Raw genomic sequence first — 11,760 nt, forward strand, 5'->3', positions numbered from 1 at the left:
GGCTCAGACCCCGCCCCCGCCCTGCGCGCGCCCCGGGTCCCGACCTTGTCCGTGCACCTCCAGGCCCCGCCCAGTGCACCGCCAGGCCCCGCCCAGTGCACCGCCAGGCCCCGCCCAGTGCACCACCAGACCCCGCCCAGTGCACCAACAGGCCCCGCCCAGTGCACCGCCAGACTCCGCCCAGTGCACCGCCAGGCTCCGCCCAGTGCACCGCCAGGCCCCGCCCAGTGCACCCCAGACCACGCCCCCTCCCCAAGCCCACACACCCTCCCCGTCCTCCCCCAGACCCCTCCCCATCCAGTGCTCCCTAAACCTCACCCCCCCAATTCTCCCCCAAACCCCCCTCCCTCCCCCCCGACAGTGCTCCCCAGACCCTGCCCCCTCCCCGGTCCCCAGACCACTCCCCCCGGTCCCCAGACCCTGCCCCCTCCCCCCGGTCCCCAGACCCTGCCCCCTCCCCCAGTCCCCAGACCCTGCCCCCTCCCCAGGTCCCCAGACCCTGCCCCCTCCCAGGTCCCCAGACCCTGCCCCCTCCCCCCGGTCCCCAGACCCTGCCCCCTCCCCCAGTCCCCAGACCCTGCCCCCTCCCCTGGTCCCCACACCCTGCCCCCTCCCAGGTCCCCAGACCCTGCCCCCTCCCCCGGTCCCCAGACCCTGCCCCCTCCCCAGGTCCCCAGACCACTCCCCCCGGTCCCCAGACCCTGCCCCCTCCCAGGACCCCAGACCCTGCCCCCTCCCCCGGTCCCCAGACCCCTCCCCCCGGTCCCCAGACCCTGCCCCCTCCCAGGTCCCCAGACCCTGCCCCCTCCCCGGTCCCCAGACCCTGCCCCCTCCCCGGTCCCCAGACCCCGCCCCCTCCCCCGGGCCCCAGACCCTGCCCCCTCCCAGGTCCCCAGACCCTGCCCCCTCCCCAGGTCCCCAGACCCCTCCCCCCGGTCCCCAGACCCTGCCCCCTCCCAGGTCCCCAGACCCTGCCCCCTCCCCGGTCCCCAGACCCTGCCCCCTCCCCATGTCCCCAGACCCTGACAGTGCTCCCCCAAACCCCAACAAGTTGTGCTTTCTCAAAACCGAACCACGCCAGAGCTCTCTCAGACCTAGTCCCACCATCAGGGTACTGTACAAGGTGTTGGTGTGACCATCTATAGAATCCATCTACAGGCCCGATGTCAAGGAAAGGCCGCCAGCATTCTCAAAGATCCATCCCATCCTGGCAATGTTTTTCTACAACCTCTACCATCGGGGAGAAGGTACAGAAGCCTGAACACAGGCACCAGCCGGTTTCGAAACAGTTTCTATCCTACTGTTGTTAGAATACTGAATGGACTCACAAACTCTTAACATTCACCTGTACCTGTGTTTTTGTTTTTGCCGCTGTTTAGCTATTATTTACTATCTCTGCTACTTAACTCTGTGATCTGCCTGTATTGCTCACAAGACAAGAATTTTCACTGAGCCTTGGTACATCTGACAATAAATTCAATTCAATTCAATTCAATCAGCCATGATCTTATTGAATAATGGAGCAGGCTCGAGGAGCTGAATGGCCTACTTCTGTTTCTAAGTCTTATGGTCTTATATGTTGGATCTGTACTCATTGGAGTTAAGAAGAATGACAGGAGACCTTACTGAAACATACAAGACTTAACAGGGCATATTATGTTCCTATAAGATAGTTTCCCCTCATGGGTAAGACTAGGACCAGAGGACATAATCTCAGGATAAAGCGTTGCCCATTTAAAGGAGGAATTCCTTCTCTCAAAGGGTAGTTAATCTGTGGGATTCTTTACCCTAAAGGATTGTTAAGGCTGGGTCATTAAATATATTCCAGGTTTCACTCAGTAAGGGAAGCAAGGGTTATAAAGAAAAGTCAGAATAGTGGAGTTGAGGATTTTCACATCAGCCTTTGAATAGTGGAGCAGACTTGATGGGCTGAATGGTCCATTTCTATTCCTGCATCCTTTGGTCTTGACCTGTTGTTTTGAAATATTTGCATGCCGTGTTCCCTGGGAACGGGTAAGGGAAGTTTGAGCAGCCCAGGTTTGTTTCTGCTCGTGCTTAGAAGAGGAAGAGGTGACTTGATTGAAATATTCAAGATCCTGACAGGATGGATGTGACTGCAATCAGTAAGGATAGGTGAAAGCACCCTCCTCCAGCATAATCCTCAACATCAGTGTCCTGCAAGGCTATGTACACAGCCCTCTACGATACTCCTGAGGCACACAGGACTGTGTGACCCAATTCCACCTCAACTCCATTCACAAGTTTACTGACGACACCATCATCGTTGGTCAGATCGCAAACAACAATGAGACAGGGGACAGGAAGAAAATAGAATGCTTGATGGCAACCATCTTTCCATCAATGTCAGCAAAACTAAGGAGCTGGACATTGACTTCAGGAAGTGGAGTGTAGGGTATACCCCTGTCTGTATCAATGGGGCTGAGGAGGAGATGGTCAACAGTGTCAAGTTCCTGAGAGTGATGATCACCAACAATCCGTCCTGGTCCACCTATGTTAATACTATGATCAAGAAAGCATAACAATGCCACTACTTCTTCGGGAGGCTAAGGAAATTCAGCACGTCCATAAAGATTCTGACCAATTTTTATAGATGCACCATAAAGAGCATCCTATCCAGTAACTTCTCTTCCCAAGCTCACTGCAAGAAACTAGAGAATTGTGAACACAATTCAGACCATCCCAAAACCAGCCTTCGAGCCATTGACTCCATCTAGACTTCCCACTGCATCGGGAAAGCAAACATAATCAAAGATCCCCCCTACCCAATTATACCCTCTTCCACCCTCTTCCATCGGGCAGAAGATATAAAAGTTTGAATACATGGACAAACAGATTCAAGAACAGCTTCTTTCCTGCTGTTCTCAGAGTTTTGAATGGAACTTTCTAATGTTAATTCTGATCTCCCTCTTGCACCTTCTCTGCAGCTGTAACACTGTATTCTGCACTCTCTTCTGTTCCCCAATGCACTTGTATAGTATGACATGTCTGACAATACTTTCACTGTACCTCGGTACAAGTGACGGTAATAAATCACATCAAATCAAATCTTGTGGAAGAATCAAGAAATAGGGGATGACCGTTCAAAAACCAGATCAGGAAATGCTCTTCAGTCAGAGGGTTAGATATCTATGGCACTGTCTTTCGGAAAAGCTGGTGGAAACAGAATGCTTGAATATGTTTAAGGTAGATTCTTATTAAGCAAGGGGGAAGGTGAAAGGTTATCAGGGTAGAAAGAAATTTGGACTTGAGGTAACAATCAGATTAGCCATGATCTTATTGAATGGTGGAACAGGCTTGAGAGACCTGATGATCTACTCCAGCTCTTCATTCATAAATTCTCATGTAAAATTGGATCATTGCAGTTGAGAAATTTTAATTTAGATCATCCAGATTGGATTAAAAATCTCATAAAAGTGATAGTGACTCTTGGATTACCATAAAACATGCCAGGTTCACTAATACTCTTACTCAAATGGTCTACATGTGACTCCAAATTCACTTTGATGTGATTGGCTGTTAACTGCCAATTTGAGTGGCTTATCAATGCACTGGTTTGATGAACAAAATTAAAACTCACACCACACCAGGTTATAGTCCAACAGGTTTAATTGGAAGCACACCTGATGAAGGAGCGTCGCTCCGAAAGCTAGTGCTTCCAATTAAACCTGTTGGACTATAACCTGGTGTTGTGTGATTTTTAACTTTGTACACCCCAGTCCAACACCGGCATCTCCAAATCATGGTTTGGTGAGGCAGCTCAGTGACACCATCTCAAGGACAGTTCAGGATGGGTCATAAATGCTGGTCTTTTTTATTCCATAGATGAAATTTCACCTGTCTGTCAATGTCTCATCTGCAAATGTTGGAATTTTACTCTCTGTAGTAAAATGCAGGTCATTAATGTGTAACACGAAAATCAATTGTTCTCAGAGAGACACAAAGACAAACAAGACACCGTTTTGGGTAAAAATCAGCAGAATGGGTCAGGATAAGGACACGAACCTTGACAATGTTCACAGGGAGAAGAGACTAAAATGACACCAGGGAAAGGTCGACCAAAATAGCTAAATACACGATATCTGAATGCATGAAGTACTCACAACATAAAAGTTGAATGAATAGTTTGTCTCACAGCCGTTACAGTGATGTGAGGCAGATTGTTTACTGTGCCTGGATGACGTGGGCAATGGCAAGACTGTTGGGAAAATACGCGAGAATGAAAAATGAGATTTTCAATGCCTTCTTAACAACCCTAACAATCTGGGTGGCAACTTTCAGGGATCTATGTACATGGATACCAAGATCTCTCTGCTCATCTACACTGCCAAGAATCTTACCATTAGCCCAGTACTCTGCATTCCTGTTGCTCCTTCCAAAGTGAATCACCTCACACTTTTCCACATTAAACTCCATTTGCCACCTCTCAGCCCAGCTCTGCAGCATATCCATGTCCCTCTGTAACCTGCAACACCCTTTCGCACTGTCCACAACTCCACTAACTGTTAACCATAAATTTACCAACCCTTCCTTCAGTGCCGGGTTCCAGGTCATTTATAAAAATGACAAACAGCAGTGGCCCCAAAACAGATCCTTGCGGGACACCTCTCATAACTGAATTCCAGGATGAACATTTCCCATCAGTCACCACCCTCTGTCTTCCTTCAGCTAGTCAATTTCTGATCCAAACCGCTAAATCACCCTCAATCCCATGCCTCCATAGTTTGTGCAATAGCCTACCGTGGGGAACCTTATCAAACACCTTACTGAAATCCATATACACCACATCAACCGCTTTACCATCATCCACCTGTTTGATCACCATCTCAAAGAACTCAATAAGGTTTGTGAGGCACAACCTACCCTTCATAAAACCGTGCTGACTATCCCTAATCAACTTATTCCTTTTGAGATGATTATAAATCCTCTTATAACCTTTTCCAACACTTTACCAACAACTGAAGTAAGGCTCACAGGTCTGTAATTACCAGGGTTATCCCTACTCCCCTTCTTGAACAGGGGAACCACATTTGCTATCCTCCAGTCTTCTGGCACTACTCCTGTAGACAATGACGACATAAAGATCAAAGCCAAAGGCTCGGCAATCTCCTCCCTGGCTTCCTGGAGAATCGGGGGATAGATTGGCTAACACGAGGGGTCATAGTTTTAAGCTGGTTGGTGGAAAGTATAGAGGGGATGTCAGAGGCGGGTTATTTACACAGAGAGTTGTGAGAGCATGGAATGCATTGCCAGCAGCAGTTGTGGAAGCAAGGTCATTGGGGATATTTAAGAGACTGCCCTACATGCATATGGTCACAGAAATTTGAGGGTGCATACATGAGGATCAATGGTCGGCACAACATCGTGGGCTGAAGGGCCTGTTCTGTGCTATACTGTTCTATGTTCTATGTTCTATGTTCTATTACATCATGCCCAAGGGATTTACTAACTTCACACTTTCCAGAATTACTAACACCTCCTCCTTATGCACCTCAATCCCATCTAGTCTAGTAGCCTGTATCTCAGTATTCTCCTCAATAACATTGTCGTTTTCTAGTGTGAATACTGATGAAAAGTATGCATTTAGTGCTTCCCCTATCTCCTCGGACTCCACACACAACTGTCCTTAATTGGCCCTAATTTTACTCTAGTCATTCTTTTATTCCTGACATACCTGTAGAAAGCTTTAGGGTTTTCCGTGATCCCACCTGCGAATGACTTCTCATGTCCCCTCCTGGATCTTCTTAGTTCTCTATTTAGGTCTTTCCTGGCTAACGTGTAACTCTCAAACACCCTAACTGAGCCTTCACAACTCATCCTCTTGTAAACCACTGTTCCCTCGCTCAACCACTTCCTCCTTGCCTGACAGGTACATACTTTTTCAAGGACATGCAGTAGCTATTCCTTGAATGAGCTCCACATTTCAATTATGCCCGTCCCTGCTATTTCCTCCTCCATCCTATGCATCCTAAATCTTGCCTACTCACATCATAATTGCCTTTCCCCCAACTATAAATTCTGCCCCGCAGTATATATCTATCCCTTTCCATCGCTAAAGTAAACATAACCGAATTGTGGTCACTATCATCAAAGTGCTCACCTGCCTTTAAATCTAACACCTGACTGGGTTCATCACCCAGTACCAAATCCAGTGTGGCCTCTCCCTTTGTTGGCTTGTCCACATACTGTTTCAGGAAACCATCCTACACACATTGGACAAAAACTGACCCATCTCAACTACTTGAACTATAGTATTTCCTGTCAACATTTGGAAAGTTAAAGGCCCCAGAACAACTACCCTGTCGCTCTCACTCCTATCCAGAATCATCTTTACAATCCTTTCGTCTACATCTCTGGAACTTTTCAGAGGTCTATAGAAAACTCCCAATAAGGTGACCTCTTCTTTCCTGTTTCTAAAATTGTACAAGACAAATATTTTCCTGCAGAGGGCTGTAGGAGCTGGGTCACTAAGTATATTCCAGGCTGAGATAGACAGATTTCTAATCTCTGTGGGAGTCCAGAATTCTGACAAAAACACAGGAAAGTATGGTCAGATCAGGCATAGAACAAAGAACAATACAGCACAGGAACAGGCCCTTTGGCCCTCCAAACCTGCACAGACACATTTTGTCGTTTCATACTAAAACTGTCTTCACTAACAGGATCCGTAATCCCTCTGTTCCCTTCCTATTCATGTATTCATCCAAGTGTTTCTTGAATGCTGCTATTGTATCTGTTTCCACCACCTCCTCTGGCAATGTGTTCCAGGCACTCGCCACCCTTTGTGTGAAAAACCTGCTTCGCATATCTTTTATAAACTTGCCCCTTCGCACCTTGAACCTGTGTCCCCTAGTAACTGACCCGTCCACCCTGGGGAAAAAGCCTCATACTTTCCACTCTATCCATGTCATTCACAATCTTATAAAATTCTATCAGTTCTCCCCTCAACTTCCTCCATTCCAGTGAAAATAAACCCAGTCTATCCAGCCTTCCTTCAAAGCTAAAATCCCCAAGACCAGGGACACCCTGGTGAACCTTTTCTATGCCCTCTCCAAAGTATCCACATCCCTCTGGTCGTGTGGTGACCAGAACCATATGCAATATTCCAAGAGTGTTTGAACTAAAGTTCTATAAAGCTGCAGCATAACTTGCTTTTCCTTCAACAATGCCCCTTCCAATGAAGGCAAGCATGCCATTAGCCATTTTTACTCCCTTATCTACCTGCGCTGCTATCTTCAGTGATCTGTGAATCTGCACACACAGATCTCTCTGCATTATCAATACTCCGAAGGGTTCTGCCATTCACTGTTTGATTTCCAGTTGTACTTGGACCTTCCAAACTGTATCACCTCACCTTTGTCCAGATTAAACTCCATCTGCTATTTTTCTGCTCAACTGATCTATCTCCTCTGATAATCCTTCTCATTATCCATAATTCCATCAATCATTGTATTGTCCACAAACTTACTAATTAGACCAGGTGCACTTTCCTCCAAATCATTTATATAGATCACAAACAGCAGAGGTCCCAGCGCTGATCCCTGTAGAACACCATGTCGTCACAAGCCTCCATTCTGAAAAGCATCCTTCCACCGCCACCCTCTGTCTCCTTTGACTAAGCCAGGTCTATATCCATCTTGTCAGCTCAGCCCGATATCATGTGACTTCAGTACCAATCTGCCATGAAGGGCCTTGTCAAAGGCTTTACTATATAAAGTCCATGTAGACAACATCAATTGCTTTTCCCTCATCAATTATCTTCCATCACCTCCTCAAAAGACTTGATCAAGTTAGTGAGGCATGATCTCCGCTCTCCCCCAAAAACAAAAACTATGCTGTCTATTGCTAATAAATCAATTTGCTTCTAAATGCGTATCGATCTTGTCCCTGAGAATCTTTTCCAATAATTTCCCTACCATTGACATGAGGCTCACAGGCCTGTAATTTCCAAGATTATCCCTGCTACCCTTCTTAAAGAATGGCACAACATTGGCTATTCTCCAGTCCTCTGGGACCTTACCGGTGGCCAGAGAGGATACAAAGATGCCTGTCAATTTGTTATCTTGCCTCCCTCAAAATTCTGGGATAGATCCCATCATGACCTGGGGTCTTATCTACCTTTATACTTTGTAAGATGCACAACACCTCTTCCTTTTTAATAGCAACTTGGCTTAGAAACTCAACACTCCCTTCTCTGAGATCATCCTCCACCAATTCCCTCTCTTTGGTGAATACCAATACAAAATATTCATTTCAGACCTCACATACCTCCTCTGGATCCACACATAGATTGCCTCCTTTGTCCCTGAATGGGCTAACCCTTTCTTTGGCTACCATCTTGCTTTTTATATATGTCCTGTTTGCTTAATCCTGTTTGCTATCACCTTTTCATGACTCCTTTTAGCCCTTCTAATTCCTTGTTTAAATTCTTTACTACTTTCCTTATATACGTGAAGGGCTTTGGCAGTTCCCATCCTCCTCGACCTTACGTATACTTCCTTTTTTTTACCAAGGTCAAAACATCCCTGGGTCATCCAAGGTTCACATAATTTGCCATACGTATCCTTCATTCTCACAGGAACCTGCCGCTGCTGAGCTGCTGTCTGAAATATTCCCACATGTCCAAAATGGATTTACCCTCAAACAGTCTCCTCCAGTCTCTGCCTAATATTGTTGCAATTTGCCTTCCCCCAATTTAACACCTGCACATGAGGACTGCTGTTATCCTTATCCATGAGTGTCTTAGCTGTTACTCACCAACAATAGTTTCCAGAAGCTGGTTATTCTCAGACTCCTTTACCCAGTGGAACTCCCACTGCCAACCTTCCTCTCACTATGTCCTGCCTCCTCTCCTCTGAACCTTGCCTTCTTGTTTTTCGATTAGAGAAGGAGGGTGGGTTAGAAACACTACTGTAGTGTAATGTTTGTAGCTAACCATTCATCAACAACAGGTTCTTCTACGTTACCCACACACCCACACTGACTGCCAAATCCACTCCCAGAATGCAAACGAGCACTCTGGTTGGATGATCATTTCAATGGTGGAGCAGACTGATTGGGCGGAATATTGTGTATCTGCTCATTTGTGTTACAGTTTCCCCGAGTGTCCCCATCCCCAGGATCTCAGGCAGGACTCCACTGGGGCAGGTACTGGGTGACCGGGTTGCAGGATTGAAAAGCCCAATCACCTCCCAACACAGTGTCACCTGGGGCTTTGGGAAAAGATTCCCTCCCAAGCCGAAGACACCCAGCAAAAATGTTTGGGCAAAATAGAGGCAATCAACCTGTCCTCATCACCAGTCAATGCCCAGGTAGCACCAACGTTGCAACAGTGGTTAGCACTGCTGCCTCACAGCGCCAGAGACCCGGGTTCAATTCCCGCCTCGGGTGACTGTCTGTGTGGAGTTTGCACGTTCTCCCCGTGTCTGCGGGGGTTTCCTCCGGGTGCTCCGGTTTCCTCCCACAGTCCAAAGATGTGCAAGTCAGGTGAATTGACCATGCTAAATTGCCCGTAGTGTTAGGTAAGGGGTAAATGTAGGGGTATGGGTGGGTGTCGGTGGGGCGGTGTGGACTTGTTGGGCCGAAGGGCCTGTTTCCACACTGTAAGTAATCTAATCTAATCTAATCTAGATTAGCAAGGACCAAACAGACCCCCCCCCCCCCCGGGGAACTGACGTCCAACTCCATGACCTCAGACCTGGCTCTTGTGTCCAGGCAGGAGGGGGGGTCAAGGTACCACCAGCTCTCTCTGAGGGAAGTGTAGCTGGCAAGGTCCTCCATATGCAGGGTGTGGCACCTCCTCCCGCTCACAACATCAGCCTCCAGCCTCCTGTCAGCCCCAGTCTTTCACAGTATCTTTTGCCTCCCTCGCAACAAACACAAACGGCTCAGGTTAAGCCAGGAGTGTGAGGAATCCAGAAAAGTCCGTTTTGGTAAACTGCTGTCCTGAATTTAGGCCCCCACACTGAGGGCCAGCCCGAGGTCAGTCACACATTCCTGTGCAAAGGGGTTAAAGCACAGGAATTGGGAACACCGCACTGAGAAGTTGGAGGTCAGGGATCACAATCACTGCAGTCAAGTGGAAAAGGACAGGGATTGGGATTGGGATCACCATGCTAGAACAATGTAGCTGTGGCCACAGGTGCATTTTCATGGTGAGGGGATTCAGACTCTGGGCGTAATGCATCTGGGCAAGAATACAAAGGCCAGCACACTGGGAGCTACCTGCAGATGCTTCATGTTATATTATACCTTCCTTCCTCCCAGTCACTCACACCCTCCAGCCGGAGGCTGTGACTACAATGACATCTGGGGGTGGGGCGGATGCTGTGGCTTGGCCTCCTTAGAGGTGGGGCAATTCTTCCCAACTTACCCCTCCTCTTGCAAAGTGACATTATTTGATATCTGTTGTCCAGGAGGTGTGATCGGCAGCTCCTGATGGGGTACAGTGAAGGCCTCCTCAGTCCAAGCAGACAAAAAGATGGCGCTTGAAGGAGAAGATGTGCTGGGGGCTGTTTTCCCTGGAGCTTCGGAGGCTGAGGGGTGACCTTATAGAGTTGAAACTTTATTGCTGGAACAGCACAGCAGGTCAGGCAGCATCCAGGGAACAGGAGATTCGACGTTTCGGGCACAGGCCCTTCTTCAGGAATGAGCAGAGAGCTCATTCCTGAAGAAGGGCCTGTGCCCGAAACGTCGAATCTCCTGTTCCCTGGATGCTGCCTGACCTGCTGTGCTGTTCCAGCAATAAAGTTTCAACTTTGATCTCCAGCATCTGCAGACCTCACTTTCTCCTCGGTGACCTTATAGAGCCAGGCAGCATCAGGAGGGACAGGCAGGAGGCTGGGGGAACACAGCAAGGCAGGCAGCATCAGGAGGGACAGGCAGGAGGGTGGAGGAACACAACAAGGCAGGCAGCATCAGGAGGGACAGGCAGGAGGCTGGAAGAACACAGCAAGGCAGGCAGCATCAGGAGGGACAGGCAGGAGGCTGGGGGAACACAGCAAGGCAGGCAGCATCAGGAGGGACAGGCAGGAGGCTGGGAGAACACAGCAAGGCAGGCAGCGTCAGGAGGGACAGGCAGGAGGCTGGAAGAACACAGCAAGGCAGGCAGCGTCAGGAGGGACAGGCAGGAGGCTGGAAGAACACAGCAAGGCAGGCAGCATCAGGAGGGACAGGCAGGAGGGTGGAGGAACACAGCAAGGCAGGCAGCATAAGGAGGGACAGGCAGGAGGCTGGGGGAACACAACAAGGCAGGCAGCATCAGGAGGGACAGGCAGGAGGCTGGGGGAACACAGCAAGGCAGGCAGCATCAGGAGGGACAGGCAGGAGGCTGGGGGAACACAGCAAGGCAGGCAGCATCAGGAGGGACAGGCAGGAGGATGGGGGAACACAGCAAGGCAGGCAGCATCTTGAGGGACAGGCAGGAGGCTGGGGGAACACAGCAAGGCAGGCAGCATCAGGAGGGACAGGCAGGAGGCTGGGGGAACACAGCAAGCCAGGCAGCATCAGGAGGGACAGGCAGGAGGCTGGGGGAACACAGCAAGGCAGGCAGCATCAGGAGGGACAGGCAGGAGGATGGGGGAACACAGCAAGGCAGGCAGCATCAGGAGGGACAGGCAGGAGGTTGGAAGAACACAGCAAGGCAGGCAGCATCAGGAGGGACAGGCAGGAGGCTGGGGGAACACAGCAAGGCAGGCAGCATCAGGAGGGACAGGCAGGAGACTGGGGGAACACAGCAAGGCA

The sequence above is a fragment of the Chiloscyllium plagiosum genome, unplaced genomic scaffold, assembly GCF_037043375.1.
Source record: "Chiloscyllium plagiosum isolate Xiang-an unplaced genomic scaffold, Cpla_swu_hap1 HiC_scaffold_12, whole genome shotgun sequence".
NCBI classification, from domain to species: Eukaryota; Metazoa; Chordata; class Chondrichthyes; order Orectolobiformes; family Hemiscylliidae; genus Chiloscyllium; species Chiloscyllium plagiosum.